This window comes from Planococcus citri, chromosome 5, assembly GCF_950023065.1.
Source record: "Planococcus citri chromosome 5, ihPlaCitr1.1, whole genome shotgun sequence".
NCBI classification, from domain to species: Eukaryota; Metazoa; Arthropoda; class Insecta; order Hemiptera; family Pseudococcidae; genus Planococcus; species Planococcus citri.
Window position 1 is genome coordinate 33,485,066 of NC_088681.1, and position 18,631 is coordinate 33,503,696.

Consider the following 18,631-nt stretch of genomic DNA (forward strand, 5'->3'; position numbering starts at 1 on the left):
TAGAACCTGCTTGAATCAAGATAGGTATGTAACATTAGTTATGTCTTGACTTGAGTGGTTCTTGATCAATTTTCTGACGAATTTTTCTTTTGTACGAGTAGGTAACCTCGAAAAATTAATATTTTTTTGAAACATCACTTTTGGAGGCAATTTTTTCAATCACACGTTACTAACAACGCTGTAAAATAGGAAAAACCGAAAAATGCACCCAAATGCAAAATAAATGTTATCAAGTCTGATCGAACGTTGGAACTACATTTCCTCCAATTTTGATCAAAAAATGTCCAGCCCTTCAAAATCTATAAAACCGTGTGAAACATACTTCTTGACCAACCTTCGTATGTACCTAGATGTACATTAGAGTGGATCGCTCCCCTCCTCCTTGAAATGACGGATTTTGACCAAATTCAGTAGAAACCTTCATTTTGAGTAGAAAATTACTGAGAAAAAATTTAGACACCGGAAGTGTCCCTGGAGAGGAGATGTGAATTCTCTAAAAGAGAGCCTCGCGGTTTTTTGCTCTAGCCCATAAATACCCAAGCTGTTTTGGGAAAAGTGGCTGAGTGCCAAATACATAAAAGTATTTTTGAGGTTTTGCGTCGATCTATGGTATTTCCGTTAAAATCCAATACACTTTTAAAATTCTACCGAGCAGCTGAAAATTTGCAAATCGCTTATTACGAGTATTAAGTAAAAAAATTCGTGTTTTGAAAATTTTTTCTTGCCAAATATTTAGCATTCATTATGTCAAAATAGTGAAAGATACAATTTCTAAAGCTATGTAAAAATATATTTTTAGAACGCAATAGTGCCATTTTTTAGTCATTTTATTGCGAATTAAAAAAAAAAAAAAAAAATAGAAAAATAGCTAAAAACTTGGGAAATTTTTTCGATTTTTTGACGTTGCTGAGAATTGAAATTCGAAGTCATTTTAGTCGAAAGAATTTCAACGGAATTCGCTAAAATTTGGGTTTGAATGGGAATGACCTTGACCTAAAATTCTCAGATGTCTAAATTTTTAGGAGGGAGTGTAGGAAGTGAAATAATCAAAAAAGTCAAACTAGAAGTCGATCGATAGGAAATCAAAAGCTGTACATATAACGTATCCCAAAAATCATCCTCTTGAAGCAACTTGGAAGGGAGAAATGGCGGGGTTTTCACCCTGAAAAACTAATTTTAAGGACGTTTAAGTATGTTGAGGAAAAAATATTTTTTTATCGATTTGATTGAAAAAAAAAAATGAATAAAATTGCTCATAATTTCCCGTGCTGTCAATCGTAATTTTTCTTGATTTTAATTGAAAATTTGAAAAGTATTGAAATACTAATTTCATTGAAGTTGGTGTACTTGGGAAATGAAGTAAAAAATAACGAATGAGTGCCAGTGGCAGTAGGTATATTTTGGTTGAAATTTCTACATTGAAACAATTTTTGTTGCTTGTTTGTTTTTTCAATGATTATACTTAAGTTGTAAGAAACATTTTTTGGATTAGTCACATGTCACAATTCAAGTTGAGTTGTACAGGAGAAGTAGTTGAACCAGACCGATCAAACTTTTGCACGTTGCTTTTGAGGTATAGAAGCAACATTTGTGTTGCTCTTTCACTCAATTTTCAGAAAAAAAAAACACCAAAACGCCAGAAGGATTTTTCCTATTGCAGTCTATTCTTCTTAGTTCTTATTCTCATGATTAAATTATGAACTTTTGGAGCAAAATAGGGCTATATAAGTGCCCAAATCCATTTTTATAATTATTCAACCACGTAGACGAACTTTTGCAAAATTATAATTTTATGATCTTTTTAATCAAATCTGAAAGTTTCAAAAAATAAAAAACTGCAGATTTACCTATAGGTAGTCAATTTTGTTTTATTTCCTATAATTTTTATTTTTGGAAACTAGACGCTATTCCAAAAGGCTACTTTCGTTTATACTTTCTTACAAAGTTGATTACCTATGCCTATTTTTATTGTGAAATAGCTCGTTCAGTTATCGATGTCATTATTTTATTTTATTTTATTTTTTGTCAAAATCTGTTTGTTAGCTGTATTTTTTAAAAACGATATCTTTCTATCCTTTTTGAATAAATTACGAAGCTGGCGAAGGTGTATCAGCCCATTACCTGCTCGAGTATTTGTCAAGCATAGATATAGGCACCTATAAGCATTACATGTACATAATACATGGAGGAAATCGATCAAACAAAATAACTAGACCGGCCACCATTCGTTTCCGCACAATAGGCAACCATTTAGAACAAGGTACATTTATATACGGTAGTAGCCAAGCCACACCTGTTCATGAAAACCAATGAAGTTGGTATTACGACACGAATTAGGGTGACGAAAGAAGGGAAAAAAGTATCTAGGCTCGAGTTGTAGGTAAAGTCCACCACTACATAGGTATATGCTTTAAAAAAAAAAAAGAGGGAAAAATGAATGTTGAAAAACGATTCGCGTTTCATGTTAGATTGTAATTTATTTGTGAAACTGAATATCTCTCTTAATAATAAGCCTACTGCGTTTTTTTCGACCACGTAGAAAGTATACGGTATAGAATAGATAACAATATCAAGATGACCGCATATGCACCTCTGCACAGTGTGATGGTTGACAACATGGTTCACTTGTATGTAGGTAGGTACCTCTATAGGTACCTTGCATGGATACATGCAAAAGAGGAACATAATGCATTCAATAAGTATGTACCTATTACTTGTCTATATCCTGACGAAAAATACCGAAGAGTACTGAATCGTAACAACTGAATGGTAAAAAATACAACTAATTTTTTATTCTCGAGACGTACTCGCGAAAGCGTGTAAACCGCAACAAAGTCGTATCATTTCGCGAAAAATGCAGCTACACGTTTCTCGCGAGTCGCGATGCAGTTGAAATATCAGCGGCGGCAAATTTTTCATCTTAGATATATTTTCTAACCACTTGTTTACTACTGAATTAATGCGCTTAAATAAATATGTACGAGATGAGTCGACGGTGGAATGTTTTAAATTGTATGCTCTGCGCAACATTAGGTACATATAGTGCAGTTTTCTTAGCGCGATGCGATGCTCTTTTTTCACGAAAAAAATATTGCAACACCTTGAACCCTGGCTAACCTTTAAAATGGACACGTGTGTAATTCGAGATAATATCGACGATTTGGTCATTCAACGAACTGTTAATTGGAAAAAAATTTATTGTGAGCGATGAACTCGATGTTTATTCGTGTTTTTGATTCGATTTGCAGATTTTCTCCTATTTGGCAACGTATTTATACGTGTATGTAATTTACCTTAGTTAATACTCGTTTAGATATTATTGGTGGTAATTTATGTGTACTTTGCTACTAAGTAAGTACATACATGAAACTGCACTGCGAAAAAAAAACATACATTGTCGAACGACGAGTATCACGATGTAGTTGTTTATTATCCGAAAAATCTCACGTTTAAACGATATTAAATAATACTCGGATTTAAAGTCATGCAGTTACATAGATGGGCTGGCAGGTCGACAGGTACCGACCAATTCTCGTAATAAAATTAATGAACTAAAGATGCTCATGATACGTTATGGTAGCAGAGCTGTGGTTTTCCAGTTTCCTCTTCCATAACCTGTGCATACAGGCACAGGATGCCTGAAAAATTGTGGTATTTCATGTATATGCTCGCCTAAGTAATCTGTTCATGGCGACAACCAAAGGATAGTGAAACGGTAGCAAATCAGTGGTTTGTTTCTCGTACATTCCGTTTGCTTAGCCATCTAGAACTGATTCTGAACATATTCACGATACTTAACGATTCAAATGGTTGGTAGAACTGATTGGGGGGGGGGTTCGCTCTTAAAGTCATCCATTTGTCAAAACTATTTGATGATAGGTACTCAAAAAGTATCATGGTAGCAGAGCAGTGGTTTCACTTCATAGCATTGCTTATCTATCTGGGGTGGGGAAAGGTTGAAAAGTTGAAACTTTCAGAAGTCACATCTTAGGCAAAATTTTAGTTACTTCTGTCATTTTGGAAGAGTGGGGGCGTGTCACAAATTTTTTCAAGGTCAAAAATTCACAAAAAACCGGTTTTCTGCCTTCCAAGTTGTTCCAGAAGGCTGATTGTTTTTTTATTGTTAGTTTTAAAAATTTGAAAATCCATATATTTTTAGTCAAGGTCATTCCCACTCAAACTCAACTTTGAGCGAATTTCATTAAAAAACTTGCAACTGAGATAACTTTCAGTTTCAATAAACAAATTTAAGAAATCAGACTGTCAGACAAGTAAAAAATCTGTAACAGTTATGCTAAAAAAAAGCGAGAATTTTGTCCAAAAAGATGAATTTGAGAATTTTAGCAAAAAGGAGAATTTGGTACCTACTTGCCAGAAAACTATATTTTTTTTGTACTGTTTGTATAAAAAGCAAGTTCTTTGGAAACTTCTGTTGAAAAGAGAAATTTTGAAATTTTGCTATTAAGAAAGTGAGAACTTTCATCAATTTTTGGTAAAAAGCAAGACTTCGAGAATTGCAAAGCAAAAAGCAGTGGGGTGGGTACTTTTTTGGCAATTGCAAGCAAAAAATGGATGTAAAATCTCCTATGTAGTTTTAAATCATGGATATGTTTTTTGTTCAAATTAACTCACCTTAACCTTATTAAATTTCAAATTCAAAAAAAAATCTGAAAAAATATGTTTGGAATTTTTTTGGTGATTCGTTGATTTTCCCCCTCAATCAACATATATTGTCAGAAAATCAGCAAGATCCCCCCTCCAGTTTTCAAAAGTCTATCATAATGTCAGAAATTCTACAAGATTTTTTCAAGTTTTTAAAATTAATATCGAGAAGCCACCGTTTTTTTCTCAAAGTTTTCAAAAGTCAACTTCACTTCGAATTTGATTCATTTTCTTCCAAGATTTTGAAAAATTGGCATACCTAATGTCAGAAAGTCGAGTGAATTTTTTTTTACCAAGTTTTTAAAAGTCAGCGTGACGCAAATTTCAGAAATCCCGCCGACACAAAAAACCTATCCATGTCAAAATCGATATGATCTCCTGAGACCCCAAAAGGTGGCTCTTCCCATCCTGGAATCATAATAGCCTGTTTGTACCTATAAGCCCTTTTCCCGCTTTATTATTAGTAAAATCAGTTTTTATTTGAATTGTCTATTACTCGTAAAAAGGGTTTGACTGTCATTGGTTGGATTTTCCCAACATTAGAAATAGGTATGTACAAAATGTACATTAGAGCGAATTGCTCTCAGAAAAAGTCAGCGGATTCTGACCAAATTCAGCAGAGACCTTCATTTTGAATTGAAAGTGCCTAAGAAAATTTTTTTAGCTCCGGAGGTTTCTCTGGAGGGGAGAAAATGGGCCTTTAAAGAGAGAGTATTTTCGAAAAAAATTATTTTTGTCATTAATGCTAACTTGAAAAAAATCCAAAAAAAGTTAGTCTATAAGTTTTTAGCTTTCTCTCTTGATTTTTTGAAATTGGCAGTAATGACTGAATAATTGGCATAACTGCGTTCCAAAATGTTTCCCCAGTTTCAGGAATGATAGCTTTCAAAATTTTGGATTAATTAATGCGAAATATTTGCGAAGAAAAAATCTTCAAAACGCGAATTTATTCAAGAATAAGCGATTTTCAACCGCTCAATAGAACTCAAAAAGTAGGTTGGGTAGCCTTCTTCGAACGCCCATTTTCCCCTCTCCAAAGGAGACCTTAGCTCCGGAGCTAAAATTTTTCCCGAGTAACTTTCAACTCAAAATAATGGTCTCTGCTGAATTTGGTCAAAATTCGCGATGCAGATACATTATTCAAATGGGCTATTGTAATAAGCATTTTCCTGACACCTTATGATTGTCTATCAGGCTATGCTGCATCAGTTCTACCAACTGATAAAATATTGTTGAAGTTGAAATGAACTTGAATCACCCCGCATGTGTACCACATACATGGATACTCATTTAATCGTTTTTATCTATACAAAAATTCGATCACGTATCGCGAATAATGGTATTTTACGCTACAAGTTGTATAAAGTGGGCTATTATGAACGAGTGCGTTATTACTGCGCGAGCCGAAGGCGAGCGTTGTAATAACGTACGAGTTCATAATAGTCCACTTCCTACGAGTAGCGTAAATAGCTTTATATACTACATACATATAGAAAGTACACCATTACGTCTAATTGTTGTTAGATGTGAAAAGTGTATCTTTCTGAGTGACTACAACGTTGACAGTTTTTAATTTCGTTCGTTAAAAAACATCAATCACAGTACTTATAGTCGCTCAGAATGATACAGAAGTCGCTGCTGAGTGCTGTAAGTGCCTATTCAATCAGTCAAGTACTGATGAAGAATACCAGAAATCTCATCTTGTCAAGTTGTTATCCAATCAGACAAACACAATCTACACAATACACAATTATAACACAATTTATTCAAAATACATATGATTCGAATGACGGAATCAGCTTAATTTCTATCACTGTTCGGTTTTAGTGTTCACAAGAACATTTAAACGAGTAAGTATCCATATGTAGATGCACTTAGGTACGTCTATAGTACTTACGTATCATTTCAGAGTGATAACAATGGTCAACGATTCCATATTGATTACCTACATAGAATACTCAGATAGCTTAACACAAACTACAGCAGCAACTTCTGTTCTGTATCATTGTGAGTAACTATGTACTCGGCCGGTGATGAAGTTTTTCTCTTTTTCAACGAACAAAATTAAAAAACTTCAATGATGTACTTACTCAGAAAGATACACTTTTCACTTAGCTACGTAGAGATAATACATACGTACACGTAGTATTTATATAGCTACTTATTTTATACGATTCTATGAAGTACCTAGATTAAGTAGTATGAAAACGTTCAACACTAAAAATATAATCATACAAAGAGTTGAACACCGGCCGTAGAAATCGTTGACCATTGTCTTTATGAAATGATGATATGTAAATCACTTGAACTCCCCATTTAACAATAAAGTGGAATTTATTTTAAACATTTTCAATAATAAAATAACACCCAAAACAAGTACACTATTGCAATTAAATGAATGTTTGCGAAATAATTAATAATCAAAGCAGAAACCGTACATGAAAATCTCTAATCAACTGATAACTCCACTCCACCGGTCTATTTACATCACAGGTAATAGTGTTACCACTTCTTAAAACCTTACAAATTGATTTGATGAAAGATGAGATAATGTTTACTTTATTTTACTAGTACAAATAAAGTACTTTACTTAATAGGTATAGGTAAAACTCTCAGTACCGCACTGTTTTCAGAGCGGTATTGTTACACTTTACCGGCTACTTTCAGCAGTACGGTACTGACGCGAGTTTATCAGTGACACAACCGTAATATCAACAATACCTATGTGAGTATGCATAAAATGGCGATTAGTGAATCTTTATAACATTTTTCAGACGTTTTTGAGCGAATCTATTCTAACTGAACTATTAAATTAAATATTCTTCTGTACTTTCAATACTATGATTAAGGATTTGGGCCAGTTCATTCCTCATATTCGTACATATTCGATGAAATTTAGTTTCAACTTTCAAAAGATATCAAGTTACGTTGTTAAATTCTTTTATGAATAATTTTTTCAAAATAAGAACATCATAGACCACAGTACCTGTTGATAATTCCTTGGGAGAGTTGATTTACAAACAAAACACACATTGAGAATGATCAAGTGAAGTGTAACTAATTTCGAGAATAAACGGTAATACATAATATGAGTATATAAGTACTTTGGTAAAATTCACATCACTTTGTTATCATCACATTATAAACAAAACAAAATTCATTTTCTGATACCTAGATAGAAATTGAACATCCACGATTTATTTCAAAACTAAACGAACTAAACGAAGTAAAATTCACTCAAAGAAGTAAGAAATCACATGTACGTAAATCTGTAATCTACTTTCAGCCAGTTCATTCGAAGGTATTCGATGAAATTTGTGTTCAAAAGATATCAAGTAACCATGTTTTAAAATTCTTTTTTGAAGAATAAATTGTATGTACGAGTACATAACTAAACTACTACGTACTTCAGTAAAATTCACATCACTTTGTTATCATCACTTCACATTTTAATGTAAATACTAAAAATCGAAATTGATTTTGTGAATAAATAAACTAAAACAAAACGGAATTCATTTTCTGATAGATAAAAATCAAACACCCATTGCTTTATTTCAAAATTAAACGAATAAGAAGAAAGAAATTCATATTCAAGAAATCAAAATCACTACCACATGTACGTACGTTATCTTTTCTATCTACTGAAAAACACGCTTCGAATGTAAAGCAGGGTTGCCATTTAGATAAATAATTAAAGAACTACAATTGTAATTTTTTTTACATTTTTGTGTAATTTTGTACGCATAGTGACTTAAAGACAACTGCCTTGTTTTAAACAGTGAGGCACTGAGAGCTTTACCTATACTAATTAAGTAAAACATATTACTCAACGATTCGGCAAATGTACGTGAACACCAACTCGTGTGCTTTGCAACGCTCGCCTTCGGCTCGCGCTGCAAAAATCACACTCGTTGGTATTCACGCACTTTACCGAACAGTTAAGTAATATACTATTATTTCTACAGTTTCCTAGTCGCTCATAAAGATGTACTTTTCGCATCTAACAACAATGGTGTAATGGTGTACTTTATATGTATGTAGTATATAAAATACTAATAAGTGCAATGACATCCATGTTCACACATATGTGACTCCATCCCAAGTAATCTTACCTAATGTACTGGCACCACACACGTACGAATGTACATAGCTATGTATGGCACCTGTCTTCCTCTTCTTTTTTTTTCCTGCACAACTATGTTGTGTATATTTTTTAAACTCATTATTCGTTATTTTTTTCCACCCGGTGCGAGTACACATCTACACGATTCCATGCTTTTAAATGCAACTTCTTTTTTTTTTTCGATCGATCGCGAGTTCATAATTTGTCACACGTTAGTAATTAAAAAGTGATTGTTCGAGTACGTTGTGAAGTTGATACTTATATGACGGGTGTGTGATTGTTTTAATTTTTAATATCAGGTTGCGTGTTTTTTTATTTTTTTAATTTTGCATCGTGACGTGTTCAACGCTTCTCGTGTTACTTTATACCTACTCGGTGATTTTTTCCCATGTGATATCACGCTTTCGAATATAGCTAATAGATTATCGCTTCGAATTCATTATTGGCGGGGTTTATTAGACGGTTCGTCCCCTAAATGTTTCGTTTTCAAACTTTGAGCTGCTTCAAAGTTCGAATATTTTTTAAAAGGGGGTTTGGTTTTGATAATTGGGGATGTGGATTTATTCATCGAAAGGTTTTTACATACGAGCGATGTAGAGTATGGAAAATAATTTTGAGAGAGGGGAAAGAGGTAAGTGATCAGGAAAATTCATTTTTTTCCCAAGTAATTTTATTTTATTTTTTCAATGTTAGATGCAATTGTGAATAAACATGTTTTGATCCAATGATGGCAATGATAATTTTAAAATTCAAAAAATAAGTTTTCGCGGATTTGTCACGTACCTTGGTAGATACCTAATTAGGTAATCATAATTATTCTAATGATGAAATGTTGAAATTTTTTTTGAATGTTTGATAAAATGTTGAAAATAACGTCAAATTTTTGTTCAAATATGGAAATATTTCCAAACTGAAGGTCAATGCAATTTCATTAGCTACCTACCTACTGAATACGCGTACCTATCTATTCAATTTTTACCATTGACGTATATTTTCAATTTCGTCACCCATCTGAAACACTATAATAATTAATAATAATAATAATAATGTTGCATGTTTTATTTGAAATTTTGTTGGCACTTTCACCTTTTATAGAAAAATTCCTTGAGTTCTTTTTCCACTCAAATTACTCAGACTTTTCTAGTGCCTATTTAGACTAGAGAGATATTCCTTTTAAACCTCCTATGTGATAAATGAATGAAATCATTCACATTATAATTTGATCTTGGCTCATGGCTGAGCTCGAGTGCTGACTAAATTTCTCACAACAACTGAATAGATCACGATGTCATCAAATTTATTTTTCAAAAAATTCAAAACGAAGAATTATTGTAGCAAAATTTGATATTTCGAAAATGACCATCACACGAACAATGAGAACTTTTGTACAAAAATAATCACGAATTTGGCTCACACATTCTCATTTCCCACGTGTGTTCATATTTGACTAGGAAATATAGCCTACTACGTAATCCAGCATAATTTCAAATTGAAATAACATCTCATATTTCAAAGCAGCCGAAAATCACGTTTAATCGAAATATCCACGAATCGGTCGCTGAAAATAGCATTTTCTCATTGTTTAATAACGCAGAGTCTTGAAAATTACTAAAAAAAAAATAAAAGAACTCTGTGATATTACGCGAAATTCGTCTCTACCTAATCTCGTATTTCACGAAAAATGTACTGCTATTACCTATTTGTATGCATGTGTTTCTGAAGTCTTTATTTTCAATCGTTTTTCATTAAAACGGGTTGTATTCTTAGATACGTACTTTACGAGATGGGAAAAAAATTAGTATAATATCGATTTTAGGAAATAAAATTTTGCGCATTACGAGTAGATTTGGTGGTTGTTAATGGCGTAGTATTTTTTTTCATAGATGTCGTCTTGATCGGCCAATTGACTAAAACAATTGGCACGTATTTAACGAGTTTATTAAAGTAATCGAACCGAGAATACGACTTGGAATTTCATTACAGAAATTTTATTTGATATCGATGAATTACGAGTATTGTTAACCTACGAATATTATTTTTGGTGTCTTGGAAACAAAACCATACTTATATCGTAATAAAGAAGTAATTCTGAAAAATTTTTTAGCTGGACTTATTTTGTAAACAATTTTAAAAAATTTATTTTTAAGCAAAAATAAATTATATAAATTAAAAAAAAATGTAATCACATTAATTTTTATTTAATCTTTTATTTTGATAAGTAAATATAATTTATATTTCATTTTTATTTGGATGGAGGTGAAAATTTACCAAAATTGAACACGTGGAAAATTAGATTATCTACTTCACTCGTATAATAGTAGATACATATTTAATTATCTCCTCCGTATTGTTGATTTTTTTCCAAATTTATCTCTGCAGTTGGAATTCGTGGGCAGATTGCAGATATTACAACGATTTTAATTGTACATATTTACGTGGGCAGGTCTAGATATCAACTATATCTATATAACTGATACCTCACAATCCACATGGTTCAACCATTTCGACGAAATACTCGTAATGTCGAAAACGTCACTATGAATCATTATTTTGAACACAGATTTTTACGTCAAAAAATTCCTGTTCGAATACCTACTTACGTTAGTAGTAAGTTGAACAATACAGCAAAACGAGCATATGAATTCAGCGGCAATCGTGCTACTTTAATGGTGCGTGCTAGTGGTGTTCTGATTGGTCATTTTTTGTTTGTTTTGAATACCTGTTAACTTAATTGTTTCGCGGTTTTTTATAAACGTTTATTTTTTCTATATGTTCGGTTCTTGGAGTAAAAAGAGTGATTTTTGTGATTTCCCAACGAGTAATTTCTTCTGGCAAGATTTAAGGTGCGATTCCGGCGTACCTAATGTATTCGAAGCCATTTATGTATAGGTATGATTTTCATGTTAATAAAATTGCCTATCGTTTTCGCCTCAAATACGTAAACCATCTGATATCTCTATTTCGTCGTGAAAATCGAGAAAGAAAGAGAGACGGAGGGGGAAAAGGATGGAAAGCAGGACTGAAATTTTGATTTAAAGATTTTTCAACTTTACAGAGAAGTTCTGGCAATTCTTTTTAGTGTGCTTGCACGATTTAAGAACCTCGAATTTTTTTTGAGAGTTTCAAATTATTTTTTCGTTTTAATAGTTAAAATCCATTCAGTTTTACGAGTACTCAAATCATTTTAATTGCGAAATTACATATAAATGCTTAGATTATCATTTCAATTTTATGGGGAAAAAGAGAGGAAAATTATTATTGAATTTCACTCAAGAGGAGCGGTATTTATTGCGACAGAAAAATATTTCAACCGGATAGAAAAATTAAAAGAATGCATAAAAATACACTATCAGATCAAACAAAGTGCCGAATTTTTTTCCGTTTTTGGTGGATTTTTGAAAATTCAAGTTGAATTTATTTTTCGTGAAAAAATCGAAAATTCATTTTTTTAAAAATGAGAGTAGAATTAAAAAACTGAAATTTGGTTTCTAGTTTCTATGCTTCTTCTACCTTTTAAATACCAGATAAATTAGGACTATGCTGAACAGTTGTAAATTCTAGAGCCTCTAATAAATTCCAGGATTCATTTTTTTCCATAAAAGCAACCACTGAACATTTTTTTCGGATTTGAATCGGTTGACAATTTGTGCCAGAATGAATCGAAAGGATCATAATGAGATTCAATTCAAATTTATCGATGCTGAATTTAATTTCAGCTCTTTTATGAGCATTTTTTTTGTAACCAGAAAATCCTAGAATTCGTCATAGGTGATAAGCTGCAGAACAGCAGTTTGAAGCCACCAACAGTCGATTGGAGAGGTGTAATAATCTCGTAATTATAAACACCCCCCCCCCCCAAAAAAAAAGAAGGTCGAAATAAGGTATACTATTAATGAACCAAATACCTAGTTTTCAGTTTTCGGCTTCAATTTTTTCAAATTACTCGTATGATAATCCCAGTTTTGAGGCTTTGGATGAACTAGTGAAATACATAGAAATTATGATATTTGGTTTTGGTATTGTCTATATACTTAATGTGTACATATTAAATTATTAATTACAGAGAGGGTTGGAAAATTACCCAATTAAAAAAAAAATGGTGCCTCATTTCGCTAAAAATTACAATTTTGAAAATTATGGAATTATGAATTTAAAATTTGCAACTGTGAGGATGAAGGAGGTGTGAAATAAACTTATTGAATTGTCTTCCTCTTTATTTGGATGCTGAAGTACTTTTTTCGATTTTTGGTGAATTTTAAAAAATCAAAACCTGCCAAAAGTGAGGAAAAAATCAAAATCTCGCTAACTTGACCAAGAGAGCTGAAATTTGGTGTGTAACCCTATTTTTGACTCCCTAAATCGATTGAGAACGGTTTCGAACAATTTTGAGCGCAAAATTTCACCTAATGAAGTCGGAAAGCTAAAATTTACTTGTATCTACGCCAGTTTCAACACGCTGGGTGGATTGGACATGACTTCAAGTCATTATACAGTCTTCAGCCTTGTTGTGGAAATTCCAGATTTTCAAAAAGTGCCTTAAAAACTGCGTCCAATTTCAAGTTTAACTCGTATAAACGCGATTGGTGCTCGTAGTTGAGTCATATGATCGATTTACATTCCATTTTTCCAAAATATTCGGGAAATGGTAAATAAGAATCGATCAAATAGGTCACTAATGACTGACGTGCTCCATTGATTATTTCCAATCAAAAACGTAGACATCCATGCTGGAAAAAATCGAAACTTCAAATACATTGAAGATTTTTTTTCCCAAGGGAACTTTTACAACCCGTCAACTCCTATCGATCTAAAATTCAGTTCACTAAAACAGCATTTCATGTTCTATGGAGATCTTCATTTTGTTGCCCCTGGAGGGGTGATAAGGGGTCCCACAAGAGGAGACATTTTCGAAAAAATCGTAGTTTTTTCGCAGTATCTGCTACCTTTATGTTTTGAGAAAAAAGGTGCAGTTCTAAAAGATAGTAAGTATTTGAAAATTCTTAGTCCTAACATAGCCATTGCCATCAAAATCCCAGACTACTTTTAGGAGCCTACTGAGCAGTTGAAAATTTGCAAATCACTCATTTTTGGCAAATTCGTGTTTTGTGAAATTGGGGAAACATTTTGGAGTGATGCCAATTTTTTGGCCATTATTGCCAGTTTCAATTAAAAATTGGAAAAATACCTAACCAAAAACTTACCAAATTTTTTCGATTTTTTAACATTTGTAGTAAAGACCGAAAATTGGCATTACTGCATTCCTACATAGGCATATTTCCCCCGTTTCAGAAAGTGGTTTTGGATTTTGATGGAAACGGTTTAGGTTGACGCGGAATCTCAAATACTTATCATGTTTTCGGAACTGGGACATTTTTTCCCAAACTGGTTAGGTGCGGGCTAGAACGAAAAAACGACGATTGTTTCAAAAATGCTCCTTTTTTGAGAACCCATATCTCCCCTTCAGGGACACCACCGGAGCTAAAAAAAATTCTGAGTGGCTTTCAACTCGAAATGAGTGTCTTCACTGAATTTGGTCGAAACCCTCTGACTTTTTTTTTGTCATCCGTCCCAATGCCTTCCACATTTCAGCACTTCAGAACCAAATTTTCTTCAAATTCACTTTTCGGTACTTCATCTATTGCATCGCACAACTGTTCATTATCGACTATGGTACGCTTGTGTTTAACCCTTTTCAGTTTCCTCCTATAACTCTACTCACTCGTCTCCAAGTTGCCCGCCAATTCCCAACCTTGGCCTGTCATAAACCTTCTTCATTCATGTATTTCGACAATGAAACGAAAAGAAAAAATTCCTCTGTCGAATTATGGCCGCGCTGTCGTCGTCGTCGCAGCACTTACAAGAGAAAATAAAAAGCAACGAAAAAACTAAAACATAAAATTATAGTAAGTCAGTGGAGCTGTACACTATGATTCATACGCATTGAAAACGGTCACGGAAATGCAATTCTAGCTGCAGTTGTAATTACCCAAATGGCATTTAACGGGCCAAAGAGCAGACGAACGAATAATTCGCTGTAAACCAACGTCCCCTATCCCTCTTACTATTAGTCTCGTTGTTTCTCTGCTGAAAAACTGGCACAATCTCAAGTTCATTCGCGTACTAACACGATCCCACCTCACCTCGCTTGACTTAAGTGAACAAAAAAAAGGCACAAAGATGAAAACACGCGGCGCGTCGAATCGCGTCGTCGCGTTCGCGTACGATTTTTTTTTTACGTCTTGATGAATGACAAATTGCACACTGTCGAATACTTATAAAGAGCGCGCAATTAATTTAGTAATGAGTGTTGGTATATAATAAAAGTGAATGGTCAGTTGTCGGTGGACGTCGATGCATATTGAAGTGGCCCTAGTCAGGTTTATGTTGTCCTAGGTTGTGTATGATACGCTATGCACTATGCAGTGTGTATAGTATGTCTATGTACACTCGAAAGAATAGCAATCTAAAAACGACAGGATGTTCGCCGACTATTATTAAACTATTTAATAACATTAAACGAACTAATACGAGTTTTGCTATGCGTGACCTCTCCTTTACACGAATTCAACTCTGTTATTTTTCGTCTTATGTACTATTCCCGAACGTAATTACAATCCATTATTTAAAATGCACGTCGGTAGCGATTTTTTTTCCTCCATTCTTTTTTTTTCTTTCTTCTGCTTTTCTGTTTCTTAAAACAGTTATTACTCGTACACGCTCTCTTACTGCAAAACTCGAATGCCACTACGCTTGAAACGAGTTTATCAGCGATTATTCTATTTTCGACCGATTATAAACACGAAATTTCGTCCGTTTGACAGAACAGGACCATATAATACGTCTAGGTAATGTATTATGCGACTGCAAATAACCCTTTTGTTTTCTGCAATGTGCTACCTCTATAAATATACCGATCCTTTCACTTTTACCTGCCCTAGTGTATGCTGATAGCATCTTTTGTGAAGGTTTTTTTTTTTTTTCATGCTTTAATGGTAGCATGCTAAGATACGAGTATATGATCCAACCCATGCTCGATTTTGTCAAATTTTTATGTTCTCGTATATGCGTAGAGTCCACAATTCTATCACCCTTCAGGAGGGTATTACTTCAAAATGTATGGTTTTCAATTTATATGCGTATCTCTTTCCTGCGCAATTCTTTGGTCATGATACGAAATTTGGCACGTAAGTAAAGGTTTCTTGCAAATTGATATTGGGGGGGGTCATTTTTTTAAAGTTGATTTTGAAGTTTTGATAATGACCTTCTTGCTGCTCTATGTGAGTTCACAAAAAATTTATTTGATGCAAACATTTAGTAAATTATTTCGGACCTTGATGCCAATTGGCAGCATTTTTCGAGGGGTGGAACTGGAAATTAGAACTGCTCAAGTAAAGCTCAAAATAGTTCCCAATCGACTCGAGAAGTCAAAAACAGATTCCTACCAAATTTCAGTTTTTTTGGTTGATGTTATGCACTTATTTTGATTTTTTACATTTTTGGCTCAATAATCTGATTTTATAAAATTCGCCAAAAACGAAAAAAATACATTTTAGCTCTTGAAATAGGTAAATTAATTCATTGTGAAAACATTGAAAAACTCTGCTGAAAACACACAAATAAAAAATGAAACAATAAATACCAGCAAATTACCAAAAGGTACTAAAATCCTAATTCGAGGAAGAGAAAAATTAAAACTTGAAAAACATAAAACAACAAAAACAAAAATACATAGAACTAATTTTATTTTGTGAAAGAATAGAATCAGGGTTGACGAACTGTGAATTAATTCTTGTGTAGGTGTTATAAAAAATCTGTATATATATTAATTTTTGGTACTAACAATTTTTACCATGTCCATAATAATTATTCAAAAAAAGATATGAGGGTCATTCCACGTCAATTCGACTAAGAAATGGTTAGGTGGGGGGGGGGGGGTCGTCGATTTTTTTGAAATTTTTCTTGTGGAAAGACCTTCCGACGGAATGACCAAGGTTGAAAAACCCCTTTCATTCGATGAAATGAACTCATCACAAAAAAATCAAAATTCTGAGTCAATTGAAAAAATAATGAACGAATTTTAATTTTTTGCCATGAGTGTAATTTTCATAAACTTTTTCATGAAACACGTCAGAGAGAGAGGTCAAAATAAGACAACTGAATAAATTTTAATTTTTTTGATGTTTGGAATTGAAAATTGAATTTTTTCGAATTTTGATTTTTGTGATGAGTTCATTTCATCGAGTGAAAGGGAGTTTTCAACTTTTTCAACGAATACGTAAAAATAGGGGTCAAATGGGTCAACTTCGCCAATCAAAACTTTTTTTCATGTTTTAAATCAAAAAATCGCATTATTTTCGCAAACTTTCAATTTTTTAAAATCGATTTTACGAAATAACGCCATCCCAATTTTTTAATATGTTGGTGAGCATGAAAAGTTGTCCATAATATATTTTTTTCAGAATTTTTGAGAGTCGGAACGATATGAAAACTACGTTTTGAATCTTTTCGAGCCAATTTTTTGTACGAAAAAAGTGGCAACACTGATTTTTATGATATCACCAAAAAGCTTTTCAAATCCCTTAATTATTGGAAAAAGTTCCATTTTGGTAGGTATCGCGATTATCGAGTAATCTACTGCTGAAACGAATGATATTTCAAGTTCACTGAAAACTTTGACACCCCCTAGCAGCCTTTGAAAAAGGGCTAGAGGGTTACAATTTGCGCCATTGGTCATACCTTCGGAAGGTCTTTCCACAGGAAAAACTTCAAAAAAATTGGTCGAATTCACGTGGAATGAACCATGATCCAATTGTTCAAAAAATTGAAGATTGCGTTATTTTTTTGAAGGGGAAAATGTAAAAACTTTAATGAATTTATGAATTCAAAGATTTAATGATTATTTTTTGACTTATTGAGTGTTGAATTTTTGGAAGTCAGCAATAAGATTGGGTATTGTTGATTTATTAGAGTACCTACCTATTTTGTGCAAGATTTACAATGACAGATAATAAGATAAATTTCCTGCCATTGATTTATGATTTCATGACACGAATTTTTGTTGAATTGATTGAGAAATCAAAAATAAATAGTTAAATACACACGTGATTAATGACTTCTTACGAAAATGTCAGGTGTTAAATTTAGAGAAACAGCAATGAGGTATTATTAGATTGCTGCTAATTTTCGATTTTTTTTTAAAAACCTTATCTTGAAAATTAGGTAAGTAGAGGAGAATGAGGTGACGGTGAGTACCTAAGTAGCCTGACGAGTAAAATTATTCTATTTATTTTCACTCCAACTGTCAGATTTTGGGAGACGGTTTGTAAAATGAGGTTTAATGACTTTTTTTCTTCCATAAATTCAGGTAGAAACCTATCAACATAATTATTATGTACAAATTATGTACATACCAGAGAAATTGCTATTGATTTACAAGTTTATGAATTTTTGTTAGGATTTTTAAGAAAATTCTGGAAAGTACTCGTATCGTACATACATATTACTAGGTATAGCTGATTGTGATTCAGTTGATAAGGTTACAAGACTTATTTGTTGCATATTTATTCAGGTAATTGGTATAAATTCAATGACTCATGTAAAGTAAAATTCAGAATTATTCGCACGTGTTTTTTTTCAAGTACTACTTAAGTACTTACTTAACAAAGTTGATGCAAAATTGCTCATTTGGCGTTTGTTTAATTAGCTTAAGAAATAATTCTCTTTTTTTTGGAGGAAGGATTGTAAAGTTTAGGTCCCATTTACTTGCTTTTCTAAGAAAAAAATGTGGATTTTATACGAAGAAAATAATTAATTTTATTCCATAGTTAGATAGGTAGGTAAAAGTAC

At 32.9% G+C, this 18,631-nt stretch overlaps 1 protein-coding gene across 4 annotated transcripts in view; it reads left to right on the forward strand.

Annotated features, from left to right (window-relative positions):
* Eip93F (Ecdysone-induced protein 93F) overlaps positions 1 to 18,631 on the forward strand; it is a 79,137-nt gene that overhangs the window by 36,685 nt on the left and 23,821 nt on the right. The gene's annotated exons all lie outside the window — the stretch shown is intronic.